General features: G+C 47.8%; 30 non-coding genes across 30 annotated transcripts; all 30 read left to right on the top strand.

The window, feature by feature from the left end:
- The first annotated feature begins 61 nt into the window (after window positions 1-61).
- Trnar-ccu (transfer RNA arginine (anticodon CCU)) lies at window positions 62-134 on the top strand. The gene has a single exon. It is a non-coding gene; the product is annotated as a tRNA-Arg (tRNA).
- A 502-nt stretch (window positions 135-636) lies between these two features.
- Trnar-ccu (transfer RNA arginine (anticodon CCU)) lies at window positions 637-709 on the top strand. The gene has a single exon. It is a non-coding gene; the product is annotated as a tRNA-Arg (tRNA).
- Window positions 710-1,211: 502 nt separating this feature from the next.
- Window positions 1,212-1,284, top strand: Trnar-ccu (transfer RNA arginine (anticodon CCU)). Its single transcript has one exon. It is a non-coding gene; the product is annotated as a tRNA-Arg (tRNA).
- Window positions 1,285-1,786: 502 nt separating this feature from the next.
- On the top strand, window positions 1,787-1,859 carry Trnar-ccu (transfer RNA arginine (anticodon CCU)). Its single transcript has one exon. It is a non-coding gene; the product is annotated as a tRNA-Arg (tRNA).
- Window positions 1,860-2,361: 502 nt separating this feature from the next.
- On the top strand, window positions 2,362-2,434 carry Trnar-ccu (transfer RNA arginine (anticodon CCU)). The gene has a single exon. It is a non-coding gene; the product is annotated as a tRNA-Arg (tRNA).
- Window positions 2,435-2,936: 502 nt separating this feature from the next.
- Trnar-ccu (transfer RNA arginine (anticodon CCU)) lies at window positions 2,937-3,009 on the top strand. The gene has a single exon. It is a non-coding gene; the product is annotated as a tRNA-Arg (tRNA).
- A 502-nt stretch (window positions 3,010-3,511) lies between these two features.
- Trnar-ccu (transfer RNA arginine (anticodon CCU)) lies at window positions 3,512-3,584 on the top strand. The gene has a single exon. It is a non-coding gene; the product is annotated as a tRNA-Arg (tRNA).
- Window positions 3,585-4,086: 502 nt separating this feature from the next.
- Window positions 4,087-4,159, top strand: Trnar-ccu (transfer RNA arginine (anticodon CCU)). Its single transcript has one exon. It is a non-coding gene; the product is annotated as a tRNA-Arg (tRNA).
- A 502-nt stretch (window positions 4,160-4,661) lies between these two features.
- Trnar-ccu (transfer RNA arginine (anticodon CCU)) lies at window positions 4,662-4,734 on the top strand. Its single transcript has one exon. It is a non-coding gene; the product is annotated as a tRNA-Arg (tRNA).
- A 502-nt stretch (window positions 4,735-5,236) lies between these two features.
- Trnar-ccu (transfer RNA arginine (anticodon CCU)) lies at window positions 5,237-5,309 on the top strand. Its single transcript has one exon. It is a non-coding gene; the product is annotated as a tRNA-Arg (tRNA).
- A 502-nt stretch (window positions 5,310-5,811) lies between these two features.
- Trnar-ccu (transfer RNA arginine (anticodon CCU)) lies at window positions 5,812-5,884 on the top strand. Its single transcript has one exon. It is a non-coding gene; the product is annotated as a tRNA-Arg (tRNA).
- Window positions 5,885-6,386: 502 nt separating this feature from the next.
- Trnar-ccu (transfer RNA arginine (anticodon CCU)) lies at window positions 6,387-6,459 on the top strand. Its single transcript has one exon. It is a non-coding gene; the product is annotated as a tRNA-Arg (tRNA).
- A 502-nt stretch (window positions 6,460-6,961) lies between these two features.
- On the top strand, window positions 6,962-7,034 carry Trnar-ccu (transfer RNA arginine (anticodon CCU)). The gene has a single exon. It is a non-coding gene; the product is annotated as a tRNA-Arg (tRNA).
- Window positions 7,035-7,536: 502 nt separating this feature from the next.
- Trnar-ccu (transfer RNA arginine (anticodon CCU)) lies at window positions 7,537-7,609 on the top strand. Its single transcript has one exon. It is a non-coding gene; the product is annotated as a tRNA-Arg (tRNA).
- Window positions 7,610-8,111: 502 nt separating this feature from the next.
- Window positions 8,112-8,184, top strand: Trnar-ccu (transfer RNA arginine (anticodon CCU)). The gene has a single exon. It is a non-coding gene; the product is annotated as a tRNA-Arg (tRNA).
- A 502-nt stretch (window positions 8,185-8,686) lies between these two features.
- On the top strand, window positions 8,687-8,759 carry Trnar-ccu (transfer RNA arginine (anticodon CCU)). Its single transcript has one exon. It is a non-coding gene; the product is annotated as a tRNA-Arg (tRNA).
- Window positions 8,760-9,261: 502 nt separating this feature from the next.
- On the top strand, window positions 9,262-9,334 carry Trnar-ccu (transfer RNA arginine (anticodon CCU)). The gene has a single exon. It is a non-coding gene; the product is annotated as a tRNA-Arg (tRNA).
- Window positions 9,335-9,836: 502 nt separating this feature from the next.
- Trnar-ccu (transfer RNA arginine (anticodon CCU)) lies at window positions 9,837-9,909 on the top strand. The gene has a single exon. It is a non-coding gene; the product is annotated as a tRNA-Arg (tRNA).
- Window positions 9,910-10,411: 502 nt separating this feature from the next.
- Window positions 10,412-10,484, top strand: Trnar-ccu (transfer RNA arginine (anticodon CCU)). The gene has a single exon. It is a non-coding gene; the product is annotated as a tRNA-Arg (tRNA).
- Window positions 10,485-10,986: 502 nt separating this feature from the next.
- Window positions 10,987-11,059, top strand: Trnar-ccu (transfer RNA arginine (anticodon CCU)). Its single transcript has one exon. It is a non-coding gene; the product is annotated as a tRNA-Arg (tRNA).
- Window positions 11,060-11,561: 502 nt separating this feature from the next.
- On the top strand, window positions 11,562-11,634 carry Trnar-ccu (transfer RNA arginine (anticodon CCU)). The gene has a single exon. It is a non-coding gene; the product is annotated as a tRNA-Arg (tRNA).
- Window positions 11,635-12,136: 502 nt separating this feature from the next.
- Window positions 12,137-12,209, top strand: Trnar-ccu (transfer RNA arginine (anticodon CCU)). Its single transcript has one exon. It is a non-coding gene; the product is annotated as a tRNA-Arg (tRNA).
- A 502-nt stretch (window positions 12,210-12,711) lies between these two features.
- Window positions 12,712-12,784, top strand: Trnar-ccu (transfer RNA arginine (anticodon CCU)). The gene has a single exon. It is a non-coding gene; the product is annotated as a tRNA-Arg (tRNA).
- Window positions 12,785-13,286: 502 nt separating this feature from the next.
- Trnar-ccu (transfer RNA arginine (anticodon CCU)) lies at window positions 13,287-13,359 on the top strand. Its single transcript has one exon. It is a non-coding gene; the product is annotated as a tRNA-Arg (tRNA).
- Window positions 13,360-13,861: 502 nt separating this feature from the next.
- Trnar-ccu (transfer RNA arginine (anticodon CCU)) lies at window positions 13,862-13,934 on the top strand. Its single transcript has one exon. It is a non-coding gene; the product is annotated as a tRNA-Arg (tRNA).
- A 502-nt stretch (window positions 13,935-14,436) lies between these two features.
- On the top strand, window positions 14,437-14,509 carry Trnar-ccu (transfer RNA arginine (anticodon CCU)). Its single transcript has one exon. It is a non-coding gene; the product is annotated as a tRNA-Arg (tRNA).
- A 502-nt stretch (window positions 14,510-15,011) lies between these two features.
- Window positions 15,012-15,084, top strand: Trnar-ccu (transfer RNA arginine (anticodon CCU)). The gene has a single exon. It is a non-coding gene; the product is annotated as a tRNA-Arg (tRNA).
- Window positions 15,085-15,586: 502 nt separating this feature from the next.
- Window positions 15,587-15,659, top strand: Trnar-ccu (transfer RNA arginine (anticodon CCU)). The gene has a single exon. It is a non-coding gene; the product is annotated as a tRNA-Arg (tRNA).
- A 502-nt stretch (window positions 15,660-16,161) lies between these two features.
- Trnar-ccu (transfer RNA arginine (anticodon CCU)) lies at window positions 16,162-16,234 on the top strand. Its single transcript has one exon. It is a non-coding gene; the product is annotated as a tRNA-Arg (tRNA).
- A 502-nt stretch (window positions 16,235-16,736) lies between these two features.
- Trnar-ccu (transfer RNA arginine (anticodon CCU)) lies at window positions 16,737-16,809 on the top strand. The gene has a single exon. It is a non-coding gene; the product is annotated as a tRNA-Arg (tRNA).
- Window positions 16,810-17,199: the final 390 nt, after the last annotated feature.

Raw genomic sequence — 17,199 nt, 5'->3', positions numbered from 1 at the left:
GGAAGGGTACACTTGGAAAGTGTCGATTTGAGCGAGCACACCGGCGGCTTAGCGCCAGTCAGCCTCTGTGGCCTAATGGATAAGGCATCGGTCTCCTAAACCGGGGATTGTGGGTTCGAGTCCCACCAGAGGTACACGTTTTACTCACTGGGGCAAAATCACTCTCACCACATACAGGTGTAATAGTTGAGAAAGTTGGCGTTTCTGAGTGCTTACAGGTATCACAGGTATCACGACGATATGAAAATACGCATTTACTGACAACCTGAAACGGAACGACGGCCATTATCAATCGACCTGTTAGCTGTGAAAGTGTTTCAAAGCGTGATGGCGCTGTGAAAGCAAACGCTATTTTAAAATTACTTGTTGGTAAACAGTATGACCCATATGAATACTCAGTTAACTGTCTTGTGTGCCGGACTTGGAGTTCACAAGGGGAATGGCCTAAGACGGCAGGTATAAGAATTGCCAACAGAAAGTAGGTGCCTGGACTTGGATACGTCTGAGTATGTACAGGAACACAGGAAAGGCTCATGCGACGTCCTGACTCTCTGCAGACGCAGAGTAGCGCATCAGGAAGGGTACACTTGGAAAGTGTCGATTTGAGCGAGCACACCGGCGGCTTAGCGCCAGTCAGCCTCTGTGGCCTAATGGATAAGGCATCGGTCTCCTAAACCGGGGATTGTGGGTTCGAGTCCCACCAGAGGTACACGTTTTACTCACTGGGGCAAAATCACTCTCACCACATACAGGTGTAATAGTTGAGAAAGTTGGCGTTTCTGAGTGCTTACAGGTATCACAGGTATCACGACGATATGAAAATACGCATTTACTGACAACCTGAAACGGAACGACGGCCATTATCAATCGACCTGTTAGCTGTGAAAGTGTTTCAAAGCGTGATGGCGCTGTGAAAGCAAACGCTATTTTAAAATTACTTGTTGGTAAACAGTATGACCCATATGAATACTCAGTTAACTGTCTTGTGTGCCGGACTTGGAGTTCACAAGGGGAATGGCCTAAGACGGCAGGTATAAGAATTGCCAACAGAAAGTAGGTGCCTGGACTTGGATACGTCTGAGTATGTACAGGAACACAGGAAAGGCTCATGCGACGTCCTGACTCTCTGCAGACGCAGAGTAGCGCATCAGGAAGGGTACACTTGGAAAGTGTCGATTTGAGCGAGCACACCGGCGGCTTAGCGCCAGTCAGCCTCTGTGGCCTAATGGATAAGGCATCGGTCTCCTAAACCGGGGATTGTGGGTTCGAGTCCCACCAGAGGTACACGTTTTACTCACTGGGGCAAAATCACTCTCACCACATACAGGTGTAATAGTTGAGAAAGTTGGCGTTTCTGAGTGCTTACAGGTATCACAGGTATCACGACGATATGAAAATACGCATTTACTGACAACCTGAAACGGAACGACGGCCATTATCAATCGACCTGTTAGCTGTGAAAGTGTTTCAAAGCGTGATGGCGCTGTGAAAGCAAACGCTATTTTAAAATTACTTGTTGGTAAACAGTATGACCCATATGAATACTCAGTTAACTGTCTTGTGTGCCGGACTTGGAGTTCACAAGGGGAATGGCCTAAGACGGCAGGTATAAGAATTGCCAACAGAAAGTAGGTGCCTGGACTTGGATACGTCTGAGTATGTACAGGAACACAGGAAAGGCTCATGCGACGTCCTGACTCTCTGCAGACGCAGAGTAGCGCATCAGGAAGGGTACACTTGGAAAGTGTCGATTTGAGCGAGCACACCGGCGGCTTAGCGCCAGTCAGCCTCTGTGGCCTAATGGATAAGGCATCGGTCTCCTAAACCGGGGATTGTGGGTTCGAGTCCCACCAGAGGTACACGTTTTACTCACTGGGGCAAAATCACTCTCACCACATACAGGTGTAATAGTTGAGAAAGTTGGCGTTTCTGAGTGCTTACAGGTATCACAGGTATCACGACGATATGAAAATACGCATTTACTGACAACCTGAAACGGAACGACGGCCATTATCAATCGACCTGTTAGCTGTGAAAGTGTTTCAAAGCGTGATGGCGCTGTGAAAGCAAACGCTATTTTAAAATTACTTGTTGGTAAACAGTATGACCCATATGAATACTCAGTTAACTGTCTTGTGTGCCGGACTTGGAGTTCACAAGGGGAATGGCCTAAGACGGCAGGTATAAGAATTGCCAACAGAAAGTAGGTGCCTGGACTTGGATACGTCTGAGTATGTACAGGAACACAGGAAAGGCTCATGCGACGTCCTGACTCTCTGCAGACGCAGAGTAGCGCATCAGGAAGGGTACACTTGGAAAGTGTCGATTTGAGCGAGCACACCGGCGGCTTAGCGCCAGTCAGCCTCTGTGGCCTAATGGATAAGGCATCGGTCTCCTAAACCGGGGATTGTGGGTTCGAGTCCCACCAGAGGTACACGTTTTACTCACTGGGGCAAAATCACTCTCACCACATACAGGTGTAATAGTTGAGAAAGTTGGCGTTTCTGAGTGCTTACAGGTATCACAGGTATCACGACGATATGAAAATACGCATTTACTGACAACCTGAAACGGAACGACGGCCATTATCAATCGACCTGTTAGCTGTGAAAGTGTTTCAAAGCGTGATGGCGCTGTGAAAGCAAACGCTATTTTAAAATTACTTGTTGGTAAACAGTATGACCCATATGAATACTCAGTTAACTGTCTTGTGTGCCGGACTTGGAGTTCACAAGGGGAATGGCCTAAGACGGCAGGTATAAGAATTGCCAACAGAAAGTAGGTGCCTGGACTTGGATACGTCTGAGTATGTACAGGAACACAGGAAAGGCTCATGCGACGTCCTGACTCTCTGCAGACGCAGAGTAGCGCATCAGGAAGGGTACACTTGGAAAGTGTCGATTTGAGCGAGCACACCGGCGGCTTAGCGCCAGTCAGCCTCTGTGGCCTAATGGATAAGGCATCGGTCTCCTAAACCGGGGATTGTGGGTTCGAGTCCCACCAGAGGTACACGTTTTACTCACTGGGGCAAAATCACTCTCACCACATACAGGTGTAATAGTTGAGAAAGTTGGCGTTTCTGAGTGCTTACAGGTATCACAGGTATCACGACGATATGAAAATACGCATTTACTGACAACCTGAAACGGAACGACGGCCATTATCAATCGACCTGTTAGCTGTGAAAGTGTTTCAAAGCGTGATGGCGCTGTGAAAGCAAACGCTATTTTAAAATTACTTGTTGGTAAACAGTATGACCCATATGAATACTCAGTTAACTGTCTTGTGTGCCGGACTTGGAGTTCACAAGGGGAATGGCCTAAGACGGCAGGTATAAGAATTGCCAACAGAAAGTAGGTGCCTGGACTTGGATACGTCTGAGTATGTACAGGAACACAGGAAAGGCTCATGCGACGTCCTGACTCTCTGCAGACGCAGAGTAGCGCATCAGGAAGGGTACACTTGGAAAGTGTCGATTTGAGCGAGCACACCGGCGGCTTAGCGCCAGTCAGCCTCTGTGGCCTAATGGATAAGGCATCGGTCTCCTAAACCGGGGATTGTGGGTTCGAGTCCCACCAGAGGTACACGTTTTACTCACTGGGGCAAAATCACTCTCACCACATACAGGTGTAATAGTTGAGAAAGTTGGCGTTTCTGAGTGCTTACAGGTATCACAGGTATCACGACGATATGAAAATACGCATTTACTGACAACCTGAAACGGAACGACGGCCATTATCAATCGACCTGTTAGCTGTGAAAGTGTTTCAAAGCGTGATGGCGCTGTGAAAGCAAACGCTATTTTAAAATTACTTGTTGGTAAACAGTATGACCCATATGAATACTCAGTTAACTGTCTTGTGTGCCGGACTTGGAGTTCACAAGGGGAATGGCCTAAGACGGCAGGTATAAGAATTGCCAACAGAAAGTAGGTGCCTGGACTTGGATACGTCTGAGTATGTACAGGAACACAGGAAAGGCTCATGCGACGTCCTGACTCTCTGCAGACGCAGAGTAGCGCATCAGGAAGGGTACACTTGGAAAGTGTCGATTTGAGCGAGCACACCGGCGGCTTAGCGCCAGTCAGCCTCTGTGGCCTAATGGATAAGGCATCGGTCTCCTAAACCGGGGATTGTGGGTTCGAGTCCCACCAGAGGTACACGTTTTACTCACTGGGGCAAAATCACTCTCACCACATACAGGTGTAATAGTTGAGAAAGTTGGCGTTTCTGAGTGCTTACAGGTATCACAGGTATCACGACGATATGAAAATACGCATTTACTGACAACCTGAAACGGAACGACGGCCATTATCAATCGACCTGTTAGCTGTGAAAGTGTTTCAAAGCGTGATGGCGCTGTGAAAGCAAACGCTATTTTAAAATTACTTGTTGGTAAACAGTATGACCCATATGAATACTCAGTTAACTGTCTTGTGTGCCGGACTTGGAGTTCACAAGGGGAATGGCCTAAGACGGCAGGTATAAGAATTGCCAACAGAAAGTAGGTGCCTGGACTTGGATACGTCTGAGTATGTACAGGAACACAGGAAAGGCTCATGCGACGTCCTGACTCTCTGCAGACGCAGAGTAGCGCATCAGGAAGGGTACACTTGGAAAGTGTCGATTTGAGCGAGCACACCGGCGGCTTAGCGCCAGTCAGCCTCTGTGGCCTAATGGATAAGGCATCGGTCTCCTAAACCGGGGATTGTGGGTTCGAGTCCCACCAGAGGTACACGTTTTACTCACTGGGGCAAAATCACTCTCACCACATACAGGTGTAATAGTTGAGAAAGTTGGCGTTTCTGAGTGCTTACAGGTATCACAGGTATCACGACGATATGAAAATACGCATTTACTGACAACCTGAAACGGAACGACGGCCATTATCAATCGACCTGTTAGCTGTGAAAGTGTTTCAAAGCGTGATGGCGCTGTGAAAGCAAACGCTATTTTAAAATTACTTGTTGGTAAACAGTATGACCCATATGAATACTCAGTTAACTGTCTTGTGTGCCGGACTTGGAGTTCACAAGGGGAATGGCCTAAGACGGCAGGTATAAGAATTGCCAACAGAAAGTAGGTGCCTGGACTTGGATACGTCTGAGTATGTACAGGAACACAGGAAAGGCTCATGCGACGTCCTGACTCTCTGCAGACGCAGAGTAGCGCATCAGGAAGGGTACACTTGGAAAGTGTCGATTTGAGCGAGCACACCGGCGGCTTAGCGCCAGTCAGCCTCTGTGGCCTAATGGATAAGGCATCGGTCTCCTAAACCGGGGATTGTGGGTTCGAGTCCCACCAGAGGTACACGTTTTACTCACTGGGGCAAAATCACTCTCACCACATACAGGTGTAATAGTTGAGAAAGTTGGCGTTTCTGAGTGCTTACAGGTATCACAGGTATCACGACGATATGAAAATACGCATTTACTGACAACCTGAAACGGAACGACGGCCATTATCAATCGACCTGTTAGCTGTGAAAGTGTTTCAAAGCGTGATGGCGCTGTGAAAGCAAACGCTATTTTAAAATTACTTGTTGGTAAACAGTATGACCCATATGAATACTCAGTTAACTGTCTTGTGTGCCGGACTTGGAGTTCACAAGGGGAATGGCCTAAGACGGCAGGTATAAGAATTGCCAACAGAAAGTAGGTGCCTGGACTTGGATACGTCTGAGTATGTACAGGAACACAGGAAAGGCTCATGCGACGTCCTGACTCTCTGCAGACGCAGAGTAGCGCATCAGGAAGGGTACACTTGGAAAGTGTCGATTTGAGCGAGCACACCGGCGGCTTAGCGCCAGTCAGCCTCTGTGGCCTAATGGATAAGGCATCGGTCTCCTAAACCGGGGATTGTGGGTTCGAGTCCCACCAGAGGTACACGTTTTACTCACTGGGGCAAAATCACTCTCACCACATACAGGTGTAATAGTTGAGAAAGTTGGCGTTTCTGAGTGCTTACAGGTATCACAGGTATCACGACGATATGAAAATACGCATTTACTGACAACCTGAAACGGAACGACGGCCATTATCAATCGACCTGTTAGCTGTGAAAGTGTTTCAAAGCGTGATGGCGCTGTGAAAGCAAACGCTATTTTAAAATTACTTGTTGGTAAACAGTATGACCCATATGAATACTCAGTTAACTGTCTTGTGTGCCGGACTTGGAGTTCACAAGGGGAATGGCCTAAGACGGCAGGTATAAGAATTGCCAACAGAAAGTAGGTGCCTGGACTTGGATACGTCTGAGTATGTACAGGAACACAGGAAAGGCTCATGCGACGTCCTGACTCTCTGCAGACGCAGAGTAGCGCATCAGGAAGGGTACACTTGGAAAGTGTCGATTTGAGCGAGCACACCGGCGGCTTAGCGCCAGTCAGCCTCTGTGGCCTAATGGATAAGGCATCGGTCTCCTAAACCGGGGATTGTGGGTTCGAGTCCCACCAGAGGTACACGTTTTACTCACTGGGGCAAAATCACTCTCACCACATACAGGTGTAATAGTTGAGAAAGTTGGCGTTTCTGAGTGCTTACAGGTATCACAGGTATCACGACGATATGAAAATACGCATTTACTGACAACCTGAAACGGAACGACGGCCATTATCAATCGACCTGTTAGCTGTGAAAGTGTTTCAAAGCGTGATGGCGCTGTGAAAGCAAACGCTATTTTAAAATTACTTGTTGGTAAACAGTATGACCCATATGAATACTCAGTTAACTGTCTTGTGTGCCGGACTTGGAGTTCACAAGGGGAATGGCCTAAGACGGCAGGTATAAGAATTGCCAACAGAAAGTAGGTGCCTGGACTTGGATACGTCTGAGTATGTACAGGAACACAGGAAAGGCTCATGCGACGTCCTGACTCTCTGCAGACGCAGAGTAGCGCATCAGGAAGGGTACACTTGGAAAGTGTCGATTTGAGCGAGCACACCGGCGGCTTAGCGCCAGTCAGCCTCTGTGGCCTAATGGATAAGGCATCGGTCTCCTAAACCGGGGATTGTGGGTTCGAGTCCCACCAGAGGTACACGTTTTACTCACTGGGGCAAAATCACTCTCACCACATACAGGTGTAATAGTTGAGAAAGTTGGCGTTTCTGAGTGCTTACAGGTATCACAGGTATCACGACGATATGAAAATACGCATTTACTGACAACCTGAAACGGAACGACGGCCATTATCAATCGACCTGTTAGCTGTGAAAGTGTTTCAAAGCGTGATGGCGCTGTGAAAGCAAACGCTATTTTAAAATTACTTGTTGGTAAACAGTATGACCCATATGAATACTCAGTTAACTGTCTTGTGTGCCGGACTTGGAGTTCACAAGGGGAATGGCCTAAGACGGCAGGTATAAGAATTGCCAACAGAAAGTAGGTGCCTGGACTTGGATACGTCTGAGTATGTACAGGAACACAGGAAAGGCTCATGCGACGTCCTGACTCTCTGCAGACGCAGAGTAGCGCATCAGGAAGGGTACACTTGGAAAGTGTCGATTTGAGCGAGCACACCGGCGGCTTAGCGCCAGTCAGCCTCTGTGGCCTAATGGATAAGGCATCGGTCTCCTAAACCGGGGATTGTGGGTTCGAGTCCCACCAGAGGTACACGTTTCACTCACTGGGGCAAAATCACTCTCACCACATACAGGTGTAATAGTTGAGAAAGTTGGCGTTTCTGAGTGCTTACAGGTATCACAGGTATCACGACGATATGAAAATACGCATTTACTGACAACCTGAAACGGAACGACGGCCATTATCAATCGACCTGTTAGCTGTGAAAGTGTTTCAAAGCGTGATGGCGCTGTGAAAGCAAACGCTATTTTAAAATTACTTGTTGGTAAACAGTATGACCCATATGAATACTCAGTTAACTGTCTTGTGTGCCGGACTTGGAGTTCACAAGGGGAATGGCCTAAGACGGCAGGTATAAGAATTGCCAACAGAAAGTAGGTGCCTGGACTTGGATACGTCTGAGTATGTACAGGAACACAGGAAAGGCTCATGCGACGTCCTGACTCTCTGCAGACGCAGAGTAGCGCATCAGGAAGGGTACACTTGGAAAGTGTCGATTTGAGCGAGCACACCGGCGGCTTAGCGCCAGTCAGCCTCTGTGGCCTAATGGATAAGGCATCGGTCTCCTAAACCGGGGATTGTGGGTTCGAGTCCCACCAGAGGTACACGTTTTACTCACTGGGGCAAAATCACTCTCACCACATACAGGTGTAATAGTTGAGAAAGTTGGCGTTTCTGAGTGCTTACAGGTATCACAGGTATCACGACGATATGAAAATACGCATTTACTGACAACCTGAAACGGAACGACGGCCATTATCAATCGACCTGTTAGCTGTGAAAGTGTTTCAAAGCGTGATGGCGCTGTGAAAGCAAACGCTATTTTAAAATTACTTGTTGGTAAACAGTATGACCCATATGAATACTCAGTTAACTGTCTTGTGTGCCGGACTTGGAGTTCACAAGGGGAATGGCCTAAGACGGCAGGTATAAGAATTGCCAACAGAAAGTAGGTGCCTGGACTTGGATACGTCTGAGTATGTACAGGAACACAGGAAAGGCTCATGCGACGTCCTGACTCTCTGCAGACGCAGAGTAGCGCATCAGGAAGGGTACACTTGGAAAGTGTCGATTTGAGCGAGCACACCGGCGGCTTAGCGCCAGTCAGCCTCTGTGGCCTAATGGATAAGGCATCGGTCTCCTAAACCGGGGATTGTGGGTTCGAGTCCCACCAGAGGTACACGTTTTACTCACTGGGGCAAAATCACTCTCACCACATACAGGTGTAATAGTTGAGAAAGTTGGCGTTTCTGAGTGCTTACAGGTATCACAGGTATCACGACGATATGAAAATACGCATTTACTGACAACCTGAAACGGAACGACGGCCATTATCAATCGACCTGTTAGCTGTGAAAGTGTTTCAAAGCGTGATGGCGCTGTGAAAGCAAACGCTATTTTAAAATTACTTGTTGGTAAACAGTATGACCCATATGAATACTCAGTTAACTGTCTTGTGTGCCGGACTTGGAGTTCACAAGGGGAATGGCCTAAGACGGCAGGTATAAGAATTGCCAACAGAAAGTAGGTGCCTGGACTTGGATACGTCTGAGTATGTACAGGAACACAGGAAAGGCTCATGCGACGTCCTGACTCTCTGCAGACGCAGAGTAGCGCATCAGGAAGGGTACACTTGGAAAGTGTCGATTTGAGCGAGCACACCGGCGGCTTAGCGCCAGTCAGCCTCTGTGGCCTAATGGATAAGGCATCGGTCTCCTAAACCGGGGATTGTGGGTTCGAGTCCCACCAGAGGTACACGTTTTACTCACTGGGGCAAAATCACTCTCACCACATACAGGTGTAATAGTTGAGAAAGTTGGCGTTTCTGAGTGCTTACAGGTATCACAGGTATCACGACGATATGAAAATACGCATTTACTGACAACCTGAAACGGAACGACGGCCATTATCAATCGACCTGTTAGCTGTGAAAGTGTTTCAAAGCGTGATGGCGCTGTGAAAGCAAACGCTATTTTAAAATTACTTGTTGGTAAACAGTATGACCCATATGAATACTCAGTTAACTGTCTTGTGTGCCGGACTTGGAGTTCACAAGGGGAATGGCCTAAGACGGCAGGTATAAGAATTGCCAACAGAAAGTAGGTGCCTGGACTTGGATACGTCTGAGTATGTACAGGAACACAGGAAAGGCTCATGCGACGTCCTGACTCTCTGCAGACGCAGAGTAGCGCATCAGGAAGGGTACACTTGGAAAGTGTCGATTTGAGCGAGCACACCGGCGGCTTAGCGCCAGTCAGCCTCTGTGGCCTAATGGATAAGGCATCGGTCTCCTAAACCGGGGATTGTGGGTTCGAGTCCCACCAGAGGTACACGTTTTACTCACTGGGGCAAAATCACTCTCACCACATACAGGTGTAATAGTTGAGAAAGTTGGCGTTTCTGAGTGCTTACAGGTATCACAGGTATCACGACGATATGAAAATACGCATTTACTGACAACCTGAAACGGAACGACGGCCATTATCAATCGACCTGTTAGCTGTGAAAGTGTTTCAAAGCGTGATGGCGCTGTGAAAGCAAACGCTATTTTAAAATTACTTGTTGGTAAACAGTATGACCCATATGAATACTCAGTTAACTGTCTTGTGTGCCGGACTTGGAGTTCACAAGGGGAATGGCCTAAGACGGCAGGTATAAGAATTGCCAACAGAAAGTAGGTGCCTGGACTTGGATACGTCTGAGTATGTACAGGAACACAGGAAAGGCTCATGCGACGTCCTGACTCTCTGCAGACGCAGAGTAGCGCATCAGGAAGGGTACACTTGGAAAGTGTCGATTTGAGCGAGCACACCGGCGGCTTAGCGCCAGTCAGCCTCTGTGGCCTAATGGATAAGGCATCGGTCTCCTAAACCGGGGATTGTGGGTTCGAGTCCCACCAGAGGTACACGTTTTACTCACTGGGGCAAAATCACTCTCACCACATACAGGTGTAATAGTTGAGAAAGTTGGCGTTTCTGAGTGCTTACAGGTATCACAGGTATCACGACGATATGAAAATACGCATTTACTGACAACCTGAAACGGAACGACGGCCATTATCAATCGACCTGTTAGCTGTGAAAGTGTTTCAAAGCGTGATGGCGCTGTGAAAGCAAACGCTATTTTAAAATTACTTGTTGGTAAACAGTATGACCCATATGAATACTCAGTTAACTGTCTTGTGTGCCGGACTTGGAGTTCACAAGGGGAATGGCCTAAGACGGCAGGTATAAGAATTGCCAACAGAAAGTAGGTGCCTGGACTTGGATACGTCTGAGTATGTACAGGAACACAGGAAAGGCTCATGCGACGTCCTGACTCTCTGCAGACGCAGAGTAGCGCATCAGGAAGGGTACACTTGGAAAGTGTCGATTTGAGCGAGCACACCGGCGGCTTAGCGCCAGTCAGCCTCTGTGGCCTAATGGATAAGGCATCGGTCTCCTAAACCGGGGATTGTGGGTTCGAGTCCCACCAGAGGTACACGTTTTACTCACTGGGGCAAAATCACTCTCACCACATACAGGTGTAATAGTTGAGAAAGTTGGCGTTTCTGAGTGCTTACAGGTATCACAGGTATCACGACGATATGAAAATACGCATTTACTGACAACCTGAAACGGAACGACGGCCATTATCAATCGACCTGTTAGCTGTGAAAGTGTTTCAAAGCGTGATGGCGCTGTGAAAGCAAACGCTATTTTAAAATTACTTGTTGGTAAACAGTATGACCCATATGAATACTCAGTTAACTGTCTTGTGTGCCGGACTTGGAGTTCACAAGGGGAATGGCCTAAGACGGCAGGTATAAGAATTGCCAACAGAAAGTAGGTGCCTGGACTTGGATACGTCTGAGTATGTACAGGAACACAGGAAAGGCTCATGCGACGTCCTGACTCTCTGCAGACGCAGAGTAGCGCATCAGGAAGGGTACACTTGGAAAGTGTCGATTTGAGCGAGCACACCGGCGGCTTAGCGCCAGTCAGCCTCTGTGGCCTAATGGATAAGGCATCGGTCTCCTAAACCGGGGATTGTGGGTTCGAGTCCCACCAGAGGTACACGTTTTACTCACTGGGGCAAAATCACTCTCACCACATACAGGTGTAATAGTTGAGAAAGTTGGCGTTTCTGAGTGCTTACAGGTATCACAGGTATCACGACGATATGAAAATACGCATTTACTGACAACCTGAAACGGAACGACGGCCATTATCAATCGACCTGTTAGCTGTGAAAGTGTTTCAAAGCGTGATGGCGCTGTGAAAGCAAACGCTATTTTAAAATTACTTGTTGGTAAACAGTATGACCCATATGAATACTCAGTTAACTGTCTTGTGTGCCGGACTTGGAGTTCACAAGGGGAATGGCCTAAGACGGCAGGTATAAGAATTGCCAACAGAAAGTAGGTGCCTGGACTTGGATACGTCTGAGTATGTACAGGAACACAGGAAAGGCTCATGCGACGTCCTGACTCTCTGCAGACGCAGAGTAGCGCATCAGGAAGGGTACACTTGGAAAGTGTCGATTTGAGCGAGCACACCGGCGGCTTAGCGCCAGTCAGCCTCTGTGGCCTAATGGATAAGGCATCGGTCTCCTAAACCGGGGATTGTGGGTTCGAGTCCCACCAGAGGTACACGTTTTACTCACTGGGGCAAAATCACTCTCACCACATACAGGTGTAATAGTTGAGAAAGTTGGCGTTTCTGAGTGCTTACAGGTATCACAGGTATCACGACGATATGAAAATACGCATTTACTGACAACCTGAAACGGAACGACGGCCATTATCAATCGACCTGTTAGCTGTGAAAGTGTTTCAAAGCGTGATGGCGCTGTGAAAGCAAACGCTATTTTAAAATTACTTGTTGGTAAACAGTATGACCCATATGAATACTCAGTTAACTGTCTTGTGTGCCGGACTTGGAGTTCACAAGGGGAATGGCCTAAGACGGCAGGTATAAGAATTGCCAACAGAAAGTAGGTGCCTGGACTTGGATACGTCTGAGTATGTACAGGAACACAGGAAAGGCTCATGCGACGTCCTGACTCTCTGCAGACGCAGAGTAGCGCATCAGGAAGGGTACACTTGGAAAGTGTCGATTTGAGCGAGCACACCGGCGGCTTAGCGCCAGTCAGCCTCTGTGGCCTAATGGATAAGGCATCGGTCTCCTAAACCGGGGATTGTGGGTTCGAGTCCCACCAGAGGTACACGTTTTACTCACTGGGGCAAAATCACTCTCACCACATACAGGTGTAATAGTTGAGAAAGTTGGCGTTTCTGAGTGCTTACAGGTATCACAGGTATCACGACGATATGAAAATACGCATTTACTGACAACCTGAAACGGAACGACGGCCATTATCAATCGACCTGTTAGCTGTGAAAGTGTTTCAAAGCGTGATGGCGCTGTGAAAGCAAACGCTATTTTAAAATTACTTGTTGGTAAACAGTATGACCCATATGAATACTCAGTTAACTGTCTTGTGTGCCGGACTTGGAGTTCACAAGGGGAATGGCCTAAGACGGCAGGTATAAGAATTGCCAACAGAAAGTAGGTGCCTGGACTTGGATACGTCTGAGTATGTACAGGAACACAGGAAAGGCTCATGCGACGTCCTGACTCTCTGCAGACGCAGAGTAGCGCATCAGGAAGGGTACACTTGGAAAGTGTCGATTTGAGCGAGCACACCGGCGGCTTAGCGCCAGTCAGCCTCTGTGGCCTAATGGATAAGGCATCGGTCTCCTAAACCGGGGATTGTGGGTTCGAGTCCCACCAGAGGTACACGTTTTACTCACTGGGGCAAAATCACTCTCACCACATACAGGTGTAATAGTTGAGAAAGTTGGCGTTTCTGAGTGCTTACAGGTATCACAGGTATCACGACGATATGAAAATACGCATTTACTGACAACCTGAAACGGAACGACGGCCATTATCAATCGACCTGTTAGCTGTGAAAGTGTTTCAAAGCGTGATGGCGCTGTGAAAGCAAACGCTATTTTAAAATTACTTGTTGGTAAACAGTATGACCCATATGAATACTCAGTTAACTGTCTTGTGTGCCGGACTTGGAGTTCACAAGGGGAATGGCCTAAGACGGCAGGTATAAGAATTGCCAACAGAAAGTAGGTGCCTGGACTTGGATACGTCTGAGTATGTACAGGAACACAGGAAAGGCTCATGCGACGTCCTGACTCTCTGCAGACGCAGAGTAGCGCATCAGGAAGGGTACACTTGGAAAGTGTCGATTTGAGCGAGCACACCGGCGGCTTAGCGCCAGTCAGCCTCTGTGGCCTAATGGATAAGGCATCGGTCTCCTAAACCGGGGATTGTGGGTTCGAGTCCCACCAGAGGTACACGTTTTACTCACTGGGGCAAAATCACTCTCACCACATACAGGTGTAATAGTTGAGAAAGTTGGCGTTTCTGAGTGCTTACAGGTATCACAGGTATCACGACGATATGAAAATACGCATTTACTGACAACCTGAAACGGAACGACGGCCATTATCAATCGACCTGTTAGCTGTGAAAGTGTTTCAAAGCGTGATGGCGCTGTGAAAGCAAACGCTATTTTAAAATTACTTGTTGGTAAACAGTATGACCCATATGAATACTCAGTTAACTGTCTTGTGTGCCGGACTTGGAGTTCACAAGGGGAATGGCCTAAGACGGCAGGTATAAGAATTGCCAACAGAAAGTAGGTGCCTGGACTTGGATACGTCTGAGTATGTACAGGAACACAGGAAAGGCTCATGCGACGTCCTGACTCTCTGCAGACGCAGAGTAGCGCATCAGGAAGGGTACACTTGGAAAGTGTCGATTTGAGCGAGCACACCGGCGGCTTAGCGCCAGTCAGCCTCTGTGGCCTAATGGATAAGGCATCGGTCTCCTAAACCGGGGATTGTGGGTTCGAGTCCCACCAGAGGTACACGTTTTACTCACTGGGGCAAAATCACTCTCACCACATACAGGTGTAATAGTTGAGAAAGTTGGCGTTTCTGAGTGCTTACAGGTATCACAGGTATCACGACGATATGAAAATACGCATTTACTGACAACCTGAAACGGAACGACGGCCATTATCAATCGACCTGTTAGCTGTGAAAGTGTTTCAAAGCGTGATGGCGCTGTGAAAGCAAACGCTATTTTAAAATTACTTGTTGGTAAACAGTATGACCCATATGAATACTCAGTTAACTGTCTTGTGTGCCGGACTTGGAGTTCACAAGGGGAATGGCCTAAGACGGCAGGTATAAGAATTGCCAACAGAAAGTAGGTGCCTGGACTTGGATACGTCTGAGTATGTACAGGAACACAGGAAAGGCTCATGCGACGTCCTGACTCTCTGCAGACGCAGAGTAGCGCATCAGGAAGGGTACACTTGGAAAGTGTCGATTTGAGCGAGCACACCGGCGGCTTAGCGCCAGTCAGCCTCTGTGGCCTAATGGATAAGGCATCGGTCTCCTAAACCGGGGATTGTGGGTTCGAGTCCCACCAGAGGTACACGTTTTACTCACTGGGGCAAAATCACTCTCACCACATACAGGTGTAATAGTTGAGAAAGTTGGCGTTTCTGAGTGCTTACAGGTATCACAGGTATCACGACGATATGAAAATACGCATTTACTGACAACCTGAAACGGAACGACGGCCATTATCAATCGACCTGTTAGCTGTGAAAGTGTTTCAAAGCGTGATGGCGCTGTGAAAGCAAACGCTATTTTAAAATTACTTGTTGGTAAACAGTATGACCCATATGAATACTCAGTTAACTGTCTTGTGTGCCGGACTTGGAGTTCACAAGGGGAATGGCCTAAGACGGCAGGTATAAGAATTGCCAACAGAAAGTAGGTGCCTGGACTTGGATACGTCTGAGTATGTACAGGAACACAGGAAAGGCTCATGCGACGTCCTGACTCTCTGCAGACGCAGAGTAGCGCATCAGGAAGGGTACACTTGGAAAGTGTCGATTTGAGCGAGCACACCGGCGGCTTAGCGCCAGTCAGCCTCTGTGGCCTAATGGATAAGGCATCGGTCTCCTAAACCGGGGATTGTGGGTTCGAGTCCCACCAGAGGTACACGTTTTACTCACTGGGGCAAAATCACTCTCACCACATACAGGTGTAATAGTTGAGAAAGTTGGCGTTTCTGAGTGCTTACAGGTATCACAGGTATCACGACGATATGAAAATACGCATTTACTGACAACCTGAAACGGAACGACGGCCATTATCAATCGACCTGTTAGCTGTGAAAGTGTTTCAAAGCGTGATGGCGCTGTGAAAGCAAACGCTATTTTAAAATTACTTGTTGGTAAACAGTATGACCCATATGAATACTCAGTTAACTGTCTTGTGTGCCGGACTTGGAGTTCACAAGGGGAATGGCCTAAGACGGCAGGTATAAGAATTGCCAACAGAAAGTAGGTGCCTGGACTTGGATACGTCTGAGTATGTACAGGAACACAGGAAAGGCTCATGCGACGTCCTGACTCTCTGCAGACGCAGAGTAGCGCATCAGGAAGGGTACACTTGGAAAGTGTCGATTTGAGCGAGCACACCGGCGGCTTAGCGCCAGTCAGCCTCTGTGGCCTAATGGATAAGGCATCGGTCTCCTAAACCGGGGATTGTGGGTTCGAGTCCCACCAGAGGTACACGTTTTACTCACTGGGGCAAAATCACTCTCACCACATACAGGTGTAATAGTTGAGAAAGATGGCGTTTCTGAGTGCTTACAGGTATCACAGGTATCACGACGATATGAAAATACGCATTTACTGACAACCTGAAACGGAACGACGGCCATTATCAATCGACCTGTTAGCTGTGAAAGTGTTTCAAAGCGTGATGGCGCTGTGAAAGCAAACGCTATTTTAAAATTACTTGTTGGTAAACAGTATGACCCATATGAATACTCAGTTAACTGTCTTGTGTGCCGGACTTGGAGTTCACAAGGGGAATGGCCTAAGACGGCAGGTATAAGAATTGCCAACAGAAAGTAGGTGCCTGGACTTGGATACGTCTGAGTATGTACAGGAACACAGGAAAGGCTCATGCGACGTCCTGACTCTCTGCAGACGCAGAGTAGCGCATCAGGAAGGGTACACTTGGAAAGTGTCGATTTGAGCGAGCACACCGGCGGCTTAGCGCCAGTCAGCCTCTGTGGCCTAATGGATAAGGCATCGGTCTCCTAAACCGGGGATTGTGGGTTCGAGTCCCACCAGAGGTACACGTTTTACTCACTGGGGCAAAATCACTCTCACCACATACAGGTGTAATAGTTGAGAAAGTTGGCGTTTCTGAGTGCTTACAGGTATCACAGGTATCACGACGATATGAAAATACGCATTTACTGACAACCTGAAACGGAACGACGGCCATTATCAATCGACCTGTTAGCTGTGAAAGTGTTTCAAAGCGTGATGGCGCTGTGAAAGCAAACGCTATTTTAAAATTACTTGTTGGTAAACAGTATGACCCATATGAATACTCAGTTAACTGTCTTGTGTGCCGGACTTGGAGTTCACAAGGGGAATGGCCTAAGACGGCAGGTATAAGAATTGCCAACAGAAAGTAGGTGCCTGGACTTGGATACGTCTGAGTATGTACAGGAACACAG

This window comes from Schistocerca nitens, chromosome 1 (assembly GCF_023898315.1).
Source record: "Schistocerca nitens isolate TAMUIC-IGC-003100 chromosome 1, iqSchNite1.1, whole genome shotgun sequence".
NCBI classification, from domain to species: domain Eukaryota; kingdom Metazoa; phylum Arthropoda; class Insecta; order Orthoptera; family Acrididae; genus Schistocerca; species Schistocerca nitens.
The sequence above is the reverse complement of the archived record's forward strand: the minus strand, read 5'-3'. Positions and strand labels throughout refer to the sequence as shown.